Raw genomic sequence first — 21,256 nt, 5'->3', positions numbered from 1 at the left:
CTCAGCTTAAATAAGTCGTCCAGAAGCTTCGCCGTAAATAACGTCCCTCGGTCAGTGATGATGAATGATGGTGCGCCATGCCGAAGCACAATGTGATGCATAAAAAACTGGTGAACTTGAGATGTCCCGCGTGCTAGTGCCTTCGTCTCAGCGTAACGCGTCAAGTAATCAGTTCCGACAATGATCCACTTATTGCCGGAGGAAGACAGAGGAAATGGTCCAAGAAGGTCCATTCCAACTTGATCAAACGGCGTACGCGGAGGGTCGATGGGTAGTAGAAGGCCTGAAAGGCTTGAAGGGTGGTGACTTGCGGCAATGGCATTCACGGCATCCTGTCACGTAGCGTTTGACGCAGTCAGTCTAGGCCAGTAGTACAGTTGCCGTACCCTGTCCTGTGTCCTTGAGTAGCCCAGGTGACCAGATGTCGGCTCTTCGTTGCAGGCTAACAGGATGTCGTCGCGATGGGCTTGAGGTACTACTAGAAGATGTGCTTTGTCGCCGGCACCTGTGTTTCTTTTGTATAAGATGCCCTCTCGAAGGCAAAATGACGACAACCGCCTTCTAAGTGATCGATGATGGGTCTTAACTCAGCGTCCGATCGCTGTTTAGTAAGCAGACCCGGCCCACTGAGGGCTCCCAGAAAGGCGCTGTCGTCTTACCCGTCAGGATTCTGAGATTCAACAGGTGCTCGTGATAACGTGTCAGGATCTTCATGTTTTCTGCCTGACTCGTATACGATGGTGATGGTAAATTCCTGGAGTAGCAGACTCCAACGTGCCAATCGTCCAGAAGGGTCTCGGAGGTTGGTCAACCAGCACAAAGCGTGATGGTCGGTCACAAATTCAAATGGCCTCCCGCAGAAACACGGCCTAAATTTGTGGTAGCCGAAATAACCGCGAGGCGCTTCTTCTCTGTGGCGGAATAAATGGATTCGGCGCGTGAAAGAGTGCGACTCGCGTATGCGATAACTCGTTCAGTCCCCTCTTGCCGTTGCACTAGGATAGCTCCGAGACCGATATTGCTGGCGTCAGTGCGTACTTCTGTGTCAGCATCCTCATCAAAATGACCAAGCACGGGAGGAGAAGACAATCGACGTTGTAGCGCCGCAAAGGCGGTCTGGTCTTCATCCGTCCAGAGGAATGGCGTGTCGTCACGCGCAAGGCGAAATAGCGGCTCAGCAATCTTCTAAAAATTTTCAATGAAGCCTCGATAATACGCACACAAACTCAAAATTCGTTGGACACTTTTCTTGTTGGTTGGAGCGGGAAAAGCTGCTACGGCAGCAGTCTTCGCGGGATCGGGCCGAACACCTGCCGCGCTTACGACGTGTCCAAGGAACTTCTGTTCCTCGTAACCGAAATGGCATTTCCCTGACTTGAGTGTAAGGTCAGCCGATCGAATGGCTCCGAGTACATTCCGAAGGCGTCGAAGGTGCGCGTCAAAAGTTTCCGAGAAGACAACAACATCATCGAGATAGACGAGGCCGCTTTTCCATTTGAGGTCAGCGAAAACGGTATCCATCATTCCCTGGAATGTGGCTGGAGCGGAACAGAGGCCGAAAGGGAGTACTCTAAATTGGTAAAGGCCGTCAGGAGTCACAAAAGCAGTTTTCTCGCGGTCACGCTCATCTACTTCAATTTGCCAGTAGCCACTTTTCAGATCGATAGAGAAATACTTCTGCCTGTCTGCCTCAGCCTGTCCAGAGAATCGTCGACACGAGGCAGCGGGCACACATCTTTCTTCGTGACGTTGTTGAGCGTCTGGTAGTCAACACAAAATCGAAGCGTGCCATGTTTCTTTTTAACAAGAACGACTGGCGATTACAAGGGACTACATTAAGGTTGGATTACGCCGTCTTGAAGCATTTAATTCACCTGCGTTTGAATCGCATGTCGTTCGGTCGGGGAAACACGATAAGGCTGTTGCCGTATGGTCGGCACGTCGCCATACGTGATGATACGGTGTTTCGCAATCGAAGTCTGACGTATCTTTGACGACCGTGCAAAGCAAGAGTGGAACTCAAGCAACAGCTCGCACAGGGGTGTTTGTTCTCTTCAGGAAGCGTTGGACTAATGTCGACGTTGCGTAGAGGTGCATCAGCAGTGCCGATTGCCTCGGATACAAAACAATCAGTACATCGGCGATCGGGTCGGCGTAGGCGATGGCAGTACCGGGGAAAACGTGCCGGTGTTTGTAGCTGTAGTTCGTAACAAGAATCTCACAGTGGCCATCATGGAGATCGACTAGGCTTCTTGCTATGCCAACACCATGAGAAAGGAGGAGAGAGCGATTGCTTTCTGCGACCGCTTCACCGTGTACGAGCCTGCCACATGCCACTTGAACCACGACACTTGCACGCGGTGGTAACGTCACAGCGTCATCGATGACACGAAGAGATGCTCGAGGGTGGAAGGTGTTGGTCGTCGCTGTGGCGCTCTTTGTCGAGAAAGTGACGAGGCGTTGTCGAAAGTTGATGATAGCTCCGTGCTCCCTGAGAAAGTCCATGCCGATGATTAGGTCTCGAGAACACTGAGGGACAATGCTCAAACTGGCAACAAACGTAGAGCCGCGAATCTTTATTCATGCCGTGCACATGCACAGTGGTGTGAAGATGTGCCCGCCAGCTGTACAAACTGGCGTTTGGCTCCAAGGCGTGGTCACTTTCTCCAGAAGAATGGCCAGTTTTTCGCTGAATATAGAATATTGTCACGTAGCGGTGACGTTGAAGAACACAGTAGCAATACTGTGAAAGACAAAACTAACTTTTATTGGGCGAATCTGTGCCTACAAAAGAGGCTACATTTATAGCACAACGATAGCTGCGAACACGGTCGGCGATCGTCGAAAATCTGATCAGCGGATCAAGCGCGTCGGCTTTTATATACAGCAGTCATCGAATGTTCCAGACTAATCGTTGGGACCCGCGTGCCTTCCACCAAGTTCTACACTATTCGCCTCAGGCAATGAAATCAGATAACACAATGTTCGGCCACAACAGACAGCGGATAGAAGCATCGATAACTTTCCAGAAGCTTCGGATGCATGCAGACGCGTCCCGCGCTGTGCGATAACATTTGTCAGGCGGCGAAACGTGGTCGCCCAATAAAGATAAGTACACGTGTCTATACCCCCCTCTTAAAAAGCATCGACCCTATGCTGCAAAAAAACGAAAGCAATAAAGAAAAGCACTCGTAGCAAAGAAAACAACAAAATAAGGAAGTTCGTCAGCGTCCCTAAAAGGGTTTAAGGTGCACCACATGGACCACTTCAGATCGTGCGCGGCGCCGCTGTGAATGCGAAATGCCGTCTGGCACTACCTCATCGTCCGGCGCGCCAATACGTCGGATGACCTTGTAGGGTCCGAAATAGCGTCGCAATAGTTTCTCACTGAGTCCTCGTCGGCGTATCGGGGTCTATACCCAAAGACGGTCGCCGGGCTGGTACTCGACGAGGCCTCATCGGAGGTTGTAGTGTCGGCTGTCGGTACGCTGCTGGGTCTTGATCCGTAGACGGGCGAGCTGTCGAACTTCTTCGGCGCGCTGGAGCTAGGTAGCGACGTCACGATTCTCCTCGTCAGTGACGTGCGGCAGCATGGCGTCGAGCGTCTTCGTCGGGTTCCTGCCGTAAACCAGCTTAAACGGCGTGATCTGTGTCGTCAACAACACTGCGACAACACGGCACCGCTGTGTTGTAAGCAACGGTTACATACGGCAGGACCGCATCCCACGTCTTATGCTCGACGTCGGCGTATATTGCTCGCATGTCGGCGAGGGTCTTGCTCAGGCGCTCCGTGAGACCATTCGTTTGCGGATGATAGGCACTTGTGCTCCTGTGGCTTGTCTGGCTGTATTGCAGAATGGCTTGTGTGAGCTCTGCTGTAAAAGCCGTTCCTCTGTCGGTGATGAGGACTTCTGAGGCACCATGTCGCAGCAGGATGTTCTCGACAAAAAATTTCTCCACTTCGGCTGCGCTGCCTTTTGGTAGAGCTTTAGTTTCAGCGAAGCAGGGTGAGATAGTCCGTCGCGACGACGATCCACTTAGTTCCGGAAGTTGATGTCGGAAACGGTCATAACAAGTCAATCCCGATCTGCTGAAAAGGCCGGTAAAGAGGCCTGATCGGCTGTAGTAATCCCGCTGGCCATGTCGGTGGTGTCTTGCGTCGATGACAGTCTCGGCATGTCTTGACGTAACGGCCGATTATTGACATCGGCGGTTAGGTGCGGCCAGTAATACCTTTCTTGTATGCTCGATAGCATCCGGGAGAAACCGAGTTGCCCAGCGGTCGGATCGTCATGAAGGGCGTGCAGTACTTCTGGACGCAGCGCCGACGGAACAACAAGAAGGTAGTTGGCGTGGACTGGTAAGAAGTTCTTATTCACGAGTAGGTTGTTTTGAAGCATGAACGAAGACAATCCACGCTTAAATGCGCTAGGGACAACGTCGGTGTTCCCTTCCATATACTCGACAAGGGCTTTTAGCTACGAGTCTCCTCGTTGCTGTTCGGCGAAGTCTTCCGCGCTTATTATTCCAAGGAAGGCGTCGTCATCCTCGTCATCTTGCGGGGGCACGTGATAGGCAATCGGCATCTGGGTGTTTTCGTCCGGACTTTTATGTTACAGTGATGTCGTATTCTTGTGGTCTGAGGCTCCACCGTGCGAGCCGTCCTGAAGGGTCCTTTAAGTTAGCTAGCCAACACAACGCGTTATGGTCGCTGACCACTCTGAATGGCCTGCCATATAGGTAAGGGCGAAATTTCGCTGTAGCCCAAACGATGTCGAGGCATTCCTTTTCGGTTGTAGAATAATTGCCTTCGGCCTTTGACAACGACCGGCTAGCGTAAGCTATCACGTGTTCATGTCCATCTTTTCTCTGGACTAGCACGGCACCGAGGCCTTGGCTACTGGCGTGCGTGTGGATTCCGGTATCGGCGTGCTCGTCGAAGTGCGCAAGTACGGGCGGTGACTGCATGCGTCATTTGAGTTCTTGAAATGCGTCGGCCTGCAGCGTTTCCCACTTGAACTCGACGTCACATTTAGTTAGCTGTGTCAGCGGCTCAGCGATGCGTGAAAAGTCCTTGACAAATCGCCTGTAGTATACACACATTCCAAGAAATCTATGCACTGCCTTCTTGTCGATGGGCTGCGGGAACTTTGCGATGGCAGCTGTCTTCTGCGGGTTGGGGCGGACTCCAGACTTGCTGATTACGTGGCCTAGGAACAGAAGCTCATCGTAAGCGAAGCGGCACTTTTCTGGCTTAAGAGTGAGCCCTGATGACTTTATGGCCTCTAGCACTGCTGCAAGCCGCCTAAGGTGATCGTCGAAATTTCTGGCAAAGACAATGACGTCATCGAAGTAAACGAGACAGGTCTCCCACTTCAATCCTGCTAAAACCGTGTCCATCACCCGTTAGAACGTTGCAGGCGCCGAGCACAATCCAAATGGCATAGCCTTGATCTCGTAGACGCCGTCTGGGGGGATGAAGGCGGCCTTTTCGTGATCTCTTTCGTCGAATTCTATTTGCCAATAGCTAGATTTGAGGTCCATCGACGAGAAGTATTTAGCGTTGCAGAGCTGATCTCATGAGTCGTGTATCCGTGGGAGGGGGTATACGTCCTTCTTCGTGATCTTGTTCAGACGACGATAATCGACGCAGAAACGTAGGGTTCCGTCCTTTTTCTACGCCAGGACAACAGGGGATGGCCACGGGCTTTTGGACGGCTGAATGATGTGGTCGCGCAGCATTTCGTCGACTTGTTCTCTTATGGCTTCAAGTTCTCGAGGTGAAACTCGGTAAGGGCTCTGGCGGAGTGGTCGAGCGCACTCCTCTGTGATTATGCGATGCTTGGCGACTGGTGTTTGTCGAATCGTCGATGACGTCGAAAAGCAGCCTTTGTATCGTCGGAGCAGACTTCTGATTTGCTGTTGCTTAATCATGGGGAGACTTGGATTAATGTCATAGTCTGGTTCGGGAACCATGGTCGTCGGGGCAGATGCGGCGGAATCTGAGAGGACAAACGCATTAACGGTTTCCAGAATTTCCTCGATCTACGCGAACGTCGTACTCTTGTTTACGTGCTTGAACTCCTGGCTGAAGTTTGTCAGCAACACTTCAGTTTTCCCGCCATGCAGTCGAGCGATCCCTCTTGCGACGCAAATTTCACGGTCTAGCAGTAGACGTTGGTCGCCTTCGATGACGCCTTCTGCGTCAGCGGGCGTTTCGGTGCCGAACGAAATAACAATGCTGGAGCGAGGCGGGATGCTCACTTGATCTTCGAGCACGCTCAAGGCGTGGCGACTACGAGGGCTCTCCGGCGGTGTCACTTTATCTACCGACAGCGTTATTGACTTCGACTTCAGGTCGATGATTGCGCCGTATTTGTTCAGGAAGTCCATACCGAGAACGACGTCTCGTGAACACTGTTGAAGGATAACGAAGGTGGCAGGGTAAGTCCGGTCATGAATGGTTATTCTTTCCGTGCATATTCCAGTCGGCGTGATGAGGTGTCCTCCAGCGGTCCGAATTTGAGGGCCTTCCCATGCGGTCGTAACCTTCTTCAACTGGGCGGCGATGGGCCCACTCATTACGGAGTAATCGGCTCCTGTGTCAACTAAGGCGGTAACTGCGTGGCCGTCGAGAAGCACGTCGAAGTCGGTGGTTCTTTGTCTGGCGTTGCAGTTAGGTCTTGGCGTCGGATCACGGCTGCGTCGCGTTGAACTGAATCTGGAACGTCGCGTCGTCAAGTAGTCTTTTGCCGGTGTAGTCTTGACTTTCTGATTTCGTCGGGACGGTGGCGTGTCATTATTATGTCGTCGAGATGGTCTCTTCAGCGTCTTCATCGGCGGTGGAGTATCTTCGTCAGTTAGACGAACAGCAACCGCACCTTCATCGGTTGCTGCTTTTAGTTTTCCGGATATGGGCTCGCAGACCGGCCCCGGGCTGGGCCAGTGTATGGTCGGCGCTGCGGCGACAGGTAACGTCCTGGCGACGGTGAAAGGGACGGTCGTCGAGGGCTCCACTGAGTGGCGGCGAGGTAGACGGCGATATCGCGAGGTCGCTCAGCAGTCTGTGGTGGCGGCGCGTTAACGGCGAACCGTCGGAGTCCCATCTCCTGGTATGGGCATGGGCGGTAGATGTGCCCGGCTTCCCCGCACTTACAGCAAAGCGGGCGGTGGCTGGGGGCGTGCCAAACGTCAGTCTTCCTTAGTATGCCGCGTGGGGTGACGCGTTGGCGTGCTGGCGGCAGGGTTGGTGGTGGACGACGGAACTGTGTCGGCACTGGGCCCTGCCGTGGGCGCGGAGGGGCAACGTGACGGCGGGCTACAGCGGCGTGTGTCATCGCTTGCGGCTGAGGCTGCGGCGATTCAGGGGCTACTCCGTGTTGTTGTTGGAGCTCCTCACGTACGGCGTCGGCATTAAAAGCCACTTGAGGCGGTGATGACGGGAACAGCTTTTGTAGTTCCTCCCGCATGGCCGCTCGGATAGTGTCGCGCAGGTTTTCGGTGGCCAGTGACTGAATTCCTGTGTAGTTGGTAGAGTTCGTGCGGTGGTTGAATTGCCGGTTCCGCATTTCGAGTGTCTTCTCGATGCTGGTGGCCTCGCGAAGGAACTCTTCTATGGTCTTCGGTGGGCTTCGTATCATTGCGCTAAAATGTTTTTCCTTCACACCACGCATGAGAAGGCGGACTTTCTTCTCTTCGGGCATATACGGGTGGGCGTGGCGGAACAGACGGTTCATTTCTTCCGTGAATATGGCAACGTTCTCGTTAGGTAGCTGCACTCGGGCGTCCAGCATGGCTTCGGCCCTTTCCTTGCGCACGACGCTAGTAAAGGTGCGCAGGAAGCTGCTACGGAACAGGTCCCATGTGGTCATGGTCGACTCCCGGTTCTCAAACCACGTTCTGGCGGCGTCTTGTAAGGCGAAGTATACATGCCGCAGCTTGTCGTCGGAGTCCCAGTTGTGGAAAGTCGCGATTCGATCGTAGGTCTCCAGCCAGGATTCCGGGTCTTCAGTAGCTGGTCCGTGGAAGGTCGGTGAGTCCCGAGGTTGTTGCAGGATAACGGGAGACGCTGGGCAGCCATTGGGGTTGTCTTGGCCACGATCTTCTTTGTCGTCTGAGGTACAAGTCCGTGCTCTCGGGGCAGTCCTTGCAGGCTGCTGCTAGCACGCTGGTCTTGGGCGATGCCGGTTTTGTCCTCGGGCTTTGGGCTTGGATCGCGGCTTTGCGGGGGCGTTCGGTACATGAACGTACCCAGCACCTCCACCAGATGTCACGTAGTGGTGACGTTGAAGAACACAGTAGCAATACTGTGAAAGACAAAACTAACTTTTATTGGGCGAACCTGTGCCCACAAAAGAGGCCACACTTATAGCACAACGATAGCGGTGAACACGGTCGGCGATTCTCTAAAATCTGATCAGCGGGTCAAGCGCGTTGGCTTTTATACAGCAGTCGTCGAATGTTCCAGACTAATCATTGGGACCCGCGTGCCTTCCACAAAGTTCTACACTATTCGCGTCAGGCAATGAAATCAGATAACACAATGTTCGGCGACAACAGACAACGGATAAAAGCATTGATAACATTCCAGAAACTTCTGATACATGCAGGCGTGTCCCTGGCTGTGCAATAACATTTGTCAGGTGGCGAAACGTGGTCGCCCGATAAAGATAAGTACACGTGTCAATATTCTGCGCCAGTGTCCACTAAAGCAGTCAATTCACGACCGTCGAGCAATACAGGAATGTCCAAGAGATTCTTCCGTAATCAGCCGGTACTGTCGTTGTCGATGTATTGTCGGTCCGCGTACGCGTCAGTAGGGGTCCTTGAGCACGCCCAGACTGAGCGGCCTCGCCCCCAAAGATCGCTGTGGCTACTTTTACCGGCGTGGGCTGGGCGACCGACCCTGCACCACGCTCGAATACGTACGGCGAGTCGGAGAAAACCGCAGCGGCGAAGGGGAGCGTGACTGGTGTCGAGCTGATGGAGATCCCAGCTGCTGGGCAACGTATTCTTCGACTTAAGGAGGATGCTGGCCGAACCTAGGTCGCGGCGAGTTCGCTGAGAATCCGCGTAGCCCGAGCTCTCGATAGGAGCACTGTCGGTAGACATGCCCAGCTTCACTACAGTCAAAACAGAGGGAACCTCGATCGGATGCCCGCCACACGTCTGATTTCCTTGGGGCCTGTCGGTGGTCCTGGTAATACGAGGCCACTTGGACGGGCTCTAGCATGGCCGGGCACGTGGTGTGAAATGGAGAGGGAGGTGGGGCAGGTTGCCTCAAAGCTTGCAAATATGACATACGGGGGCTGTCATTTCTTAGCGGTCGAGCTTCTGTGTTGAATTGTGGTTCTCTTTGCGCATGCTAGACTTCGTCATGGAAAACGCTGGAAAAGGAGCTGAGCGTCGGCTGTGAGGGTACCGACAGTTTCTGGAGTTCTTCGCGGATTACGGAACAAATGAGCTCTCGAAAGAAATCGACGTGGCCCCCGAGAGCTCCGAAGAATATCGTAGGTGAGGCAGTGTTCATTTGGCGTTCGTATGATGGTGTCCGCTGCCGAAGAGTCTGTTCCATGGTGATGGCCTTGGAAAGAAATTCTGACAGTCTTGGGAGGACTGCGCCGGAGACCGCCTTACAGCTTCTCTTTCACTCCGCGCATCAGGTACCGCACCTTCTTTCCTTCCGACATGCTGGGGACGGCTCGTCGAAAGAGACGCGTCATGTCCTCGACGTACATTGCAACACCCTTGTTCGGCATTTGTACACGGGACTGGAGATCACGCTCAGCTCGCTCTCAGTGATCAAGGCTCGCATACGTCTCAAGAATCCGGCGTTTGAATTCCGTCCATCAAGTTAGGGCATCTGCACGGTTCTCATACCAAACACGTGCGCCGTCGCTAAGGCTGAAATATACGTTTTTCACTTTTTCTGCGTCATCCCATTTGTTGAAAGCGGCAACACGTTCATAGTGCACCAGCCAATCTTAAACATCTTCATGTATGGCGCCGTGGAAGGGATGCGGCGTTCACGGATTGTGTAGCGCACAATGAATAGGCGTAGTGCCTTCCATACCGGGTGAGGTGGTCGGAGTTGCCATTTTTTCTTGGAGGAGTCCAAACTCAGGGGCTAGTCCACTGATCCTTCTACTGGCGAGGTGTACAGGCGTAACCACCGGTACGGGGCTTGAGCTCCTGCTGCTCGGAGGGGTTTGGTGCATAGATTAGATTACCCCGCACCTCCACCAGTTTGTCACGCGCTATGGCAAGAGTAAGCAGCGGTATCAGCAGCCAGACACGAAAATGTCAGACACAAGAAGGATGGTTCTCGAGCTGGCACGTGATTTTTGACTTCGTCGTCTTCTTCGCCGTTTTTGCTGGGCACGCAATGCTGGCTCAAAACACCGGGTGGCAATATTTTATTTTTATTTATTTTTATTTATTTACAATGACCCTACAGGCCCCCGTAGGAGCATGACGTAGGTGGGGGGGGTGATATAAACAGAAACAGTACTATAAGAGCTAGTAAACACATTATGTAGCAAGTGGAACTTATGCATTTCATATAAAGCATTCGAACACAAGAGATACAGCACTTTGAAAATGTAACTGATGGGGAGTACAAACCAAGATGCAACTGAGAAATAGCAATGATGAGCAATAAATTGCTGAACAGATTAAAGGGGTGTTATTGAAAGATGACTGCTGACTTGGTTGCGCAAGGAATCATGGTTTGTTAAAGTAAAACTCTTGCTTGGGCTAGTTGGTTCATGCTTGAAGTAGGTAAAGGCAAGGCGCAGAAGACCAGGACTTAGGAAGAAGAACACAAACGACAAGACGGGCGCCACTCACAACTCAGTTTATTTTCGCAACAAGCCTGCCTTATGTAGGTCAATTCACGCCGAGTCACGCACAAAACTTTAGAAGTAAAAAACAGCAATCTATCGACCATTCAGGAATGTTATCTGTACAGCTATCGAAAGAGCAAACAAGAACCACACGTGGATCAGCACAGGAGCCAACTGATATAGTACAGCCTTTTTCCAAGCCAACGGGGACAAAAATACTATACATCAAAAGTACCGTCTACACTTCACTACCAACCAATCTATCCACAACATAGCACACTTCAAACACCTATGGCCCAGTCAGTGATAAACCCGCACGACGATGGGAAAATCACCAACGAATAACACGGAAATAACATGAAAAATGCGTCTATGTACAGTGTCTGCGTCAAAACTAAAATCTCTAATTGTCACTCACCTAAAAATTGATAAAACATGTAACCGCGCGAAAAAGAACCACGCGACAAACAATGGGATGGACAGACGTGATGAACGATAAAGGTCTAAAAACAGCGCCTGCGTCAAAAAACAACAAAAGCCTAAGAGCCACTAGAAAATCGTCAGGAAAATAAAAACTAGTTAAATAAAGGAAGACAGACGGTAATACAAATAAAATCACTCTAACAAGAGGCCTTAATGAAACCTAAAAAAGTTGTCTCCTTGTCACTAAGCATAATGGACGGCCTGCTGACGCATGCGTTCCCCTCTTTTTTGATCAAAAAGGCTTCCACAATTTCCTGCTCATACCTGTCTTTTCCATACTTCAAAAATTTAGTTTTGTCAAACTGAGGGCGGCAATTAGAGCAGTCTCTGCAATGCTCTGCAAGGAAACTCCCTTCCTTGTTGCGCAGATTACGACAATGTTCCATTGCACGCTCATTGAAACATCGACCTGTTTGTCCGATATAGCTGCGACCACAGCTTAGGGGTATTCGGTAGACTACACGTGTCCTGCATTCAGTGAACTTCTTCTGATGCTGGATTGAACAAGCCGGGCGTTTCTCTCCGTTCATGGCACAAAGCTTAGACAGCTTGCAAGGCGCCGAGAAGACAACCTGAACGTTATGCCTACTTGCCACTTTCTTAATGTTGTGCGATACCTTATGAAGGTACGGAATTACCGTAACAGAACTGCGTGAAACTGGCTCCCTGATAAGTGGCGGGTGCTTTAGTTTTTGGAGCATCGTTTCGCAGACAGCTGAAATCAGACATGGCGGGAAGCCTGCCTGTTGTAGTCGTTGCACTTGAGCGCTAAAGCTACTTGACACCAAATGGATGCAAGACTTAGTTAAAGCCGCTTGAACAGAATCTTTTGCTATGTGGTGACGTTGAGGCCAACCCAGGCCCAACTGAGCGTGAAATGTTGATGGAACTTCTTCAGGGGCAGAGTAACATGACTGCATCTATCAATGATGTTCTGGCAAAACAGGGGAAAATGGAAGCTGACATTGTAAGCGTGTCCGAGAGAATCAATGGTTTAGAAGCACAGATGAACGTAATAGCTGAGTTAAAGGCAGAAATGAAGGAATTGAAATCTACAGTACTAAAACTTGAAAGTAACGTGTCATTCTTGACATTCAAGGTCGACGAACTAGAGAACAGAAGTCGAAGGAATGATTTAGTTATATTTGGCATACTAGAAGAAACCACTGAAAGCCCTGATGAACTTACAAATACAATAAGAAACGACATTTTTTTGGCGAAGCTCGGCCTCACTGTTAACAATATTGAAAGGTGTCATAGAATTGGGAAAAAGAAGGGGAAGGCTCGTCCAGTTATAATCAAACTGCTCGACCACCGAGATAAAGTATCGATACTGAAGGCGTGTCCAAAGCTAAAAGGAAGTAAGTATTCAATATCGGAGGATTTTTCGAAAAACGTGCGCGAAACAAGAAAGAAACTTTGGCTGAGCTCAGCACAAGAACGAGCAGAAGGCGCGAAAGCTAAGCTGGTCTTTGACAAGCTAATCGTAAACGGCACACTGTACGGGTGGAATGAGGAGAAGGGAGGGCGTTTCAATATAGCAAAAAATAAGACGTGACCTATAATATTAGATAGGCGGAACATCACCATCCTTAATGTTAACTGCCGCAGCATCATGAATAAGATCGAGTCCTTTGAAGCGCTGTTGGTCTGCCACGATCCTGATTTAGTTGTGCTCACAGAAACGTGGCTGAACGAAGACGTTTTTGACAGTGAGTTCGTTCCAAGAAACTACAACGTTTTTCGAAAAGATCGTGATCGAAGAGGAGGAGGCGTAGCGGTTCTTTTCAAATCTTCATTACATGTTACAGCAATGCCTGACGTAACAGGCGTGGAAAGCCTATTTTGCAAACTTTACATAAATAAAGTCTGCTACCTTTTAGGAGCAGTTTACAGGCCTCTGAATTCACCTGCCACAATATTTGAACTGCTTAACCAGTATATGCATCGCCACGTAAAGCCTGAAGACAAACTGATTCTGGCAGGTGATTTTAACCTTCCCAATCTGCTCTGGAACACCTTTTCGATAACCAGTGCCAAAAGTGTCGAGAATGAAATGTTAAACATTGTGTTCAACTTCGACCTCTTGCAAGTTGTAAATGAGGCAACCAGAATTCAGAACGGCTCTGAGTCAGTCCTTGATCTGTTCCTTATAAGTGGGAATATTAAAGACAAAGTGATCTGCAGCGTTACCTCCGGCATTTCAGATCACAAAGCAGTAGTCTTGACGTTAGAAGGCGTCGCATTGGAGCAATGAGGCAATGTCAAGTTGTTTCCTAATTTTTCTAAAGCAGAAGACGAGTCGATTCTTGATACTCTCAGTTTTAATTATGACTCTTTCAGAAACAGCACTTGTTCGGTAAATGATTTGTGGCTTTTCTTCAAGGGGGTAATTCACGAATGCATTCAGCGTTTCGTGCCAAGGATAGCTAAAAAACATAACTTTCGAAATCCATGGATAAGTCGAGTAACGCTGCAGCTGCAGCGAAAATTCAAACGCCTAAAGAAGAGGGCGAGAACGACAAACAGGTCTGACTTGAAACTAATGGTCGAACAGATATCGGAGGAGGTGAAGAACAAGATTGCGCATGATAAGAAAAACTATTTCGATATAACACTGCCATCCATTATCAAAAGGTCACCTGAAAAATTTTGGAGATTGGTGAGCCCGACGTCTCGCTCTAACGACGGACGTGTAGTTTATGGTGGCTGCGTGCACGATGACGCAGGGGCTTCGATGGCATTCAATAAAAATTTCAGAGACATATTTACGCAAGATGACGGCCGTCTTCCGCCTTTTGAAGTGTCCGTACCTCCTATTCCTGATGTTGTAATAAGTGAACATGGCATTTTAAAACTGCTGTTGAACCTTGAGGTAAAAAAATCTCCTGGACCAGACAATATTCCAAATGCTTTCTTGAAACGTTATGCTGAGTGGTGTGCAAAATACTTACATGTTCTGTACACTAGGTGTTTAAACGAAGCTGCAGTACCTGATGATTGGCGGGATGCCAGAATCGTGCCTTTGCACAAATCTGGTGACAAAACACTCATTCAGAATTACCGTCCAATTTCGCTAACCTCGACAGCTTGTAAAATATTAGAGCATATTATTCATAAACATATAACTGCTTTTATTGAAGAACATAAGCTACTTACCTGCATGCAGCACGGCTTTAGGCGAGGATTTTCAACTAATACTCAACTTGCAGAAATCATTCATGACTTTGCAGCAGCCATAAACGAGGGTAAACAAACAGACGTAATCTTCATAGATTTCCGTAAGGCGTTTGATAAAGTATCGCATAACAAATTGTTGCATAAGCTAAGCTACATTCTGCAAAATAACAAACTACTCGCCTGGATAAAGAGTTATTTGACTAACCGACGTCAGTTTGTAACACTAAATTCAGCCAGTTCAGATAAGGTGCCCGTTGATTCCGGCGTCCCCCAAGGATCAGTTCTTGGTCCGCTTCTGTTTTTACTTTACATAAATGACATTGTGGATCACATTTCTGTGGGTATTAGGTTGTACGCTGATGACTGTGTTCTGTACGAAAAAATTTCCTCTGTTGACGATCAAATTAAACTGAATGATGCCTTTAAAAGCATAGTAACATGGTGCAATGATTGGCAAATGGAAATTAACATCGATAAAACTGTCTTTATGAGAATATCGTTAAAAAACAAGCCTTTATTGTACAACTACAATACCGAAAACATCATGCTTTCTGAAGTAACCGCATATAAATACCTTGGCCTCTGGATTACTAACACTCTCTCGTGGAACAAACATGTTGACATTGTCACGGCAAACTGCCTTCGAAAACTATTTTTCCTAAGACGTTCTCTAAAATTCGCTACGCCTCCTGTGCGGTTTCTTTCTTACAATGCCATCATTCGACCAATGTTGGAATACGCAATTGTCATATGGGATCCCTTTACTAAAAGAAACATTACTAAACTAGAAAAAGTTCAAAAAAGGGCAGTACGATTCATATATAATTCGTATGGTCGCACTTCAGTTACGGAGCTTCTCAGGAGAAGTGGATTGCCACCTGTAACACAAAGGAACCAAACATGCCGTTTAAAGTTTTTATTTCAGCTCATAAAGGGGCACTACAACATTGATACATCACGATTTATCACTTTCTCTACTGGTTATGCTACACGTCATCGACACTCACAGACAATAACACCGTTAATTACTAAAAAGAATTGCTTCAAATTTTCCTTTTTCCCCAGAACTATTGTTGAATGGAATAATCTTACTAATGACGTTGTAACTCAATGCTCATTGCCATTATTTGAATCGCACCTATGTTTATGTAGCGAGTGATTTACTATGTTATTCAGTAACTGCTTGCATTTGTACATCCCGAGTGACCTATGTTATGTATCGCTGTATATTTACTTGGATGTTTTTCACTTTGTATCCACCCTGCTAAGGTCCTGGTAACGGGACCGCAGTATCAATAAATAAATAAATAAATAAATAAATAAATAAATAAATTTGTAGCAATTGCACGCTTTACAATCTTGGAATGGGCGCTCTCAAACGGAAGCAGGCCTTTCAAAGAACGCGGATTGTACATCCAACAAAGGCCTTCCTTTGGAAACACTAGTCTGATATCCAAGAACTGGAGTTGACCGCAGCTCGGAACTTCCTTGGTAAACCTGCGACCCTGACTGTGGTTCGAGAAGATAGTCATGGTTCTCACAACGGTAGAAACTAATTCGTGCTCAGGGACGTCCTTCAAAATGACCAAGAAATCATCAACATATCTGTAAATGGACACCACATGAGATCACAAAGATTATTACTGATGTCAGTTCCTACAACAGATAGGAAGATATCGCAAAGGACAGGAGCTACAGAAGAACCGATGCATATCCCTTTCTTCTGAACATAAAACTTGCCCTCAAACAAAATGGCGGTTGAGTTCAGGTAGAACTCTAATAAGGAAATGAAATTGTCCACGCTTACACCTGCCGCATTCTGGAAGCGGACTTCACCATTTGATTGGATCTTGTCCCTGACCGCCGCTAAGAGACCTTGGTGGGGGACCGAATAGAAGAGATCTTCAATGTCTATGGAGAACGCATTGTATTGACGAGGCGGCAAGTTATCCAGATACTTCAGCACCTCCAGAGAACTACGCACCAGGAAAGGGTCGTCGCTCACCACGTTTCCCAGATGTGTCTGAAGGTACCGGCTTACCAGACGTTGCCATGTTCCCCTTTCCGAAACAATGGTGCGCAGCGGACATTCAGGCTTGTGTGTCTTCACAGTGAAGAAACCTCCTTTTTTCCTCCTTTGCCATCTTGTGCAGGTTTTCCAAATTCATTTCTCCCAAAAGTTCAAGAGCCTGACTTTTTTGCTTCCGAACCTTGAACGCCACTTGTTTGAAGTTCTTCTTAATAGCAACCAAGACCTTCGCACGAAAAACACCAGTCGGCATAACAGCAAAGCCGCCCTCCTTATCGGCCTGTAGCATCACAAGGTCGTTGTCCTTCAGATCCTGCGAAATCCTCTGGAGGCGAGGCTTTCTGGGCGGAATGAATGCACCACTCGCCATCAGGCAGGAAACACCGTCACTTACAATTCTTTCTTTTTCTTCTTGGTTCGTTCCGCGGCTGGCCACTCTTCTCACCATGGCAAGCAATTCTTGGCGCTGGGATCCTTGTGCGAGGCTGAACTTCGGTCCTTTTTCCAAAAAGCGCTCTACTTGTCTAGGCAGAGCTGCGTCTCCTAGCACGGTGACCTGGCAGGTGCTTGCATCGTGAGAGTTTTTTGACCGGGATATTAGGCTCAGTAACGCTCGATGCCAAAGAAACTCAGTGGACGTTGCTGCCAGACGCTTCATCTGCTGCAACCGCCTGTTTTCGCTTTCTGGTTCTTTCCCGAGAACAACAAGCACACGCAGCCAATCTTGAAACAATCTAACTGGCCTCCAATACTCGGACTTGAGTATTTTGCATACGCGCCTGGCGTGCCCAGAAGACGGTTCCAAGACGCCGAAGACAGACTGTACTTCCAAAGGCACCAGCTTTTTTCTCAAGCAATATGACACCACTCGAGACTGGCAAGCTGAGACGGCGATCACGTTGACGCACAAAATGGCAGGATGGGTGCGAAAGCTTTGATGAAAGAAAGGGCCCAATGTAGAAGACATATGCTGAAGTAAAACTCTTGCTTGGGCTAGTTGGTTCATGCTTGAAGTAAGTAAAGGCAAGGCGCAGAAGACCAGGACTTAGGAAGAAGAACACAAACGACAAGACGGGCGCCACTCACAACTCAGTTTATTTTCGCAACAAGCCTGCCTTATGTAGGCCAATTCACGCCGAGTCACGCACAAAACTTTAGAAGTAAAAAACAGCAATCTATCGACCATTCAGGAATGTTATCTGTACAGCTATCGAAAGAGCAAGCAAGAACCACACGTGGATCAGCACAGGAGCCAACTGATCTAGTACAGCCTTTTTCCAAGCCAACGGGGACAAAAATACCATACATCAAAAGTACCGTCTACACTTCACTACCAACCAATCTAACCACAACTTACCACACTTCAAACACCTAAGGCCCAGTCAGTGATAAAACCCGCACGACGATGGGAAAATGACCAACGAATAACACGGAAATAACATGAAAAATGCGTCTATGTACAGTGTCTGCGTCAAAACTAAAATCTCTAATAGTCTCTCACCTAAAAATTGACAAAACATGCAACCGCGCGAAAAAGAACCACGCGACAAACAATGAAATGGACAGAAGTGATGAACGATAAAGGTCTAAGAACAGCGTCTGCGTCAAAAAAACAACAAAAGCCTAAGAGCCACTAGAAAATCGTCAGCAAAATAAAAACTAGTTAGAAAAGGAAGACAGACGGTAAAACAAATAAAATCACTCTAACAAGAGGCCTAAATGAAACCTTCTAACAAAGTCGTCTCCTTGTCACTAAGCATAATGGGCGGCCTGCTGACGCATGCGTTCCCCTCTTTTTTGATGAAAGAAGGCTTCCACAATTTCCCGGTCATACCTGTCTTTTCCATACTTCAAAAATTTAGTTTTGTCAAATTAAGGGCGGCAATTAGAGCAGTCTCTGCAATGCTCTGCAAGGAAACTCCCTTCCTTGTTGCGCAGATTACGACAATGTTCCATTGCGCGCTCTTTGAAAAATCGACCTGTTTGTCCGATTGAGTTGTGAGTGGCGCCCGTCTTGTCGTTTGTGTTCTTCTTCCTAAGTCCTGGTCTTCTGCGCCTTCCCTTTACCTACTTCATGGTTTGTGAAGGAAGCGATAGTATCGGGCAAATCGTTCCACAGAGAAATGGCTCGTGGAAGCGCAGAGCTGTTGAAGGTTAATGTGTAACCGAAGATGCGCGCGTAACTGAAATTGTTCTGGAGGCGTTTTGACATGCGCAAAGGCCTTTCGAGAGGTAGCGGAAGCAGCCTATTATGAACGCACTTGTGTAACAAACAGAGACGTGCGATGTAACGGTGAGTTTCAAGTGAAATGATGCCATGATTCGGTTTAATTTCAGTTACGCTATGAGAATAGTTATAATCGCAAGAAATAAAACGTGCTGATCTGTTCTGTACGGCTTCTAGCATATTGATTAGATATTTTTGATGAGGCGACCACACAGGGCTTGCAAATTCTAGTTGAGGCCGGACAAATGTTGCACATGCAAGCTTACGGATGCTGGTTGGGGCGTTTTTTAATTTCTTCGTAAATACCCCAAAGTTCGTGAGGCTTTGCCGCAAATGGCGGTGACGTGGGATGCCTAGGACAGGTTACGAGCGAGGTGAACTCCGAGACATTTGTATGAAGATGCTTGCGAGACCTGAGAGCAGTTAAGAAAGTAGGTGAACTTAGAATTGACATCCTTACGGCTAAAAGTGATAACGTTACATTTAGATTCGTTAAGATGCATTTGACAGGTACTACACCAATGAGAAACATTCTTGAGGTCATACTGAAGTGCGATGTGGTAATCGACAGAATTAATGGTGCGGCAAATTATGCAATAGTCAGCAAAAAGACTGATGGAAGAAGATATGGTAGTAGGCAGGTCGTTGATGCATAGTAGAAATAGTAAGGGTCCTAAAACGCTGCCTTGTGGAACACCGGAAGTGGCATAGCAAGGGGGCGAATACGAACCGCTAACAAATGTGAACTGCTGGCGAAGAAGCAAAAAATTCCGTAGCCAAGAAAGAGTTACCGAATCTAGCCGGAGTGAAGATAATTTCGAGATTAGATGTCAATGAGCGACACGGTCAACGGCTTTTGAGTAATCAAGGAAAATACAATCAGATTGTTTGCTCTTATTCATGCTAAAATGTCGGTCGGTTGTAAGTTCGAATAGCTGTGAATCGCGTAAAAACCCTTTCCTGAAGCCATGTTGGTTAGCAAAAAAGAAATCATTGGACTCAAGGTGGCGATAGACATGAGAAGCGATGATATGCTCAAGTAATTTACGAGAAATGCAAGTTAAGGAGATAGAACGGTAGTTACCTGGCGAATTTTTATCTCCCGCCTTAAATACAGGCAATACCTTAGCAATTTTCCAGTCAGAAGGGAGGCGACCGGATGATAATGATTGTCGGAGTATGTGAAGTAATATTCGGTTGGAAACAGAGACAGTGTTTTTTAGTATATTGGAGCTAATGTTATCAATACTGGCAGATGTAAATAATTTGAGGTTCGTAATAAGACGGGATATACCTTTGACGGTGATGTTAATAGGTTCCATGTAAGGGTAGTCGGATTCAGGGTAAGAGGTACAGTGGACTGACCCTGCGTCGTAAATACTGATGAAACAAAATTAATAAAACCAGCAGGGCACTCGTAGTCAGCTATAGGTATGTTGTTGGCTCCATGCAGGGAAATGCAAGTTGAGCTATTGTCCGGTGAAATTGTTTTCCAAAACCTTTTTGGGTCCGATGTGAGGAGTGAGGGCAGATCACGGTTGTAATGTTTATCTTTGGCAGCAGATATAGCAGAGGAGTAAGTTTTTAAAACGTTTTTGTACTCAACCGAAGCTGTCGGGTTTTGCTTGGCTTTCTGGTATAAGCGTTTTTTTTACTATTTTTTGACCTACGAAGGTACTTGTTGAACCATTGGTTCGTCCTGCTATTTGATATGGTAATCAATGGGACATACTTGTCAATTAGCGAAGATATTTTGTCTTTGAAAAAAGTCCAGTTTTCATCAACGGGACGTACAGAGAAAGAGGGCATAAATTCTTGGTCGCAGAACATTTCAAGATCGGAATTCATATCTTTATAGTTACCTTTATTGCAGTTTCTTATTTTCTTGGATGTAAAGCTGACATCTTCAGGTGGTATGTAAAAAGGTATTTGTAGTTATTTATGATCACTGAATCCATCGAGGGTGAGTACTTCTCCGACTGTATCAGGAGCAGAGGTAAGCATTAAGTCTAACAAATTTTGACCACGAGTGGGTTCGTTAATGACCTGAAATAAATTAAAATCTAAAGCTAAGGTAATGAATTTTATAGATTTACGGCAGGGAGAAAACAAGGAATACCAATCAATTAGGGGATAAATAATATCTCCAAAAATGTACATGTAATAAGAAGGAAATAGCTCCACAGCTGTGGCTATACTATTGCGAAATTCATCCACAAAGAAATGGCGAAAGTCAGGTGGTCGACAACACACACCTATAAGTACCTTAGTCGATGATGATGAGCATGCACACCAAACAATTTCCAGATCAGATTTCCAATCAATTAGAAAGGAAGAAAACTTTTTTTTATGCCTAGCAGGACGCCTCCTGCCCTTTTAGTTCTACGATCATGGCGGTAAACATTGTAAGAGTTGCTATGAGGAAATATTTCAGTATCATTAATATCAGGGGTAAGCCAAGTTTCTGTTAGGACAACGATATCAGAGTTACTA

General features: G+C 47.7%; 1 protein-coding gene and 1 pseudogene across 4 annotated transcripts in view; one reads left to right on the top strand and one right to left on the bottom strand.

Annotated features, from left to right (window-relative positions):
• Nucleotides 1–21,256, top strand: part of LOC135897809 (sarcospan-like) — a 297,173-nt gene that overhangs the window by 181,942 nt on the left and 93,975 nt on the right. The window lies entirely within an intron of this gene.
• The window catches only part of LOC135897806 (uncharacterized), a 28,436-nt pseudogene continuing 22,544 nt past the window's right edge, over nucleotides 15,365–21,256 (bottom strand).

Source organism: Dermacentor albipictus, chromosome 7 (genome assembly GCF_038994185.2).
Source record: "Dermacentor albipictus isolate Rhodes 1998 colony chromosome 7, USDA_Dalb.pri_finalv2, whole genome shotgun sequence".
Lineage (NCBI taxonomy): Eukaryota > Metazoa > Arthropoda > Arachnida > Ixodida > Ixodidae > Dermacentor > Dermacentor albipictus.
The sequence above is the reverse complement of the archived record's forward strand: the minus strand, read 5'-3'. Positions and strand labels throughout refer to the sequence as shown.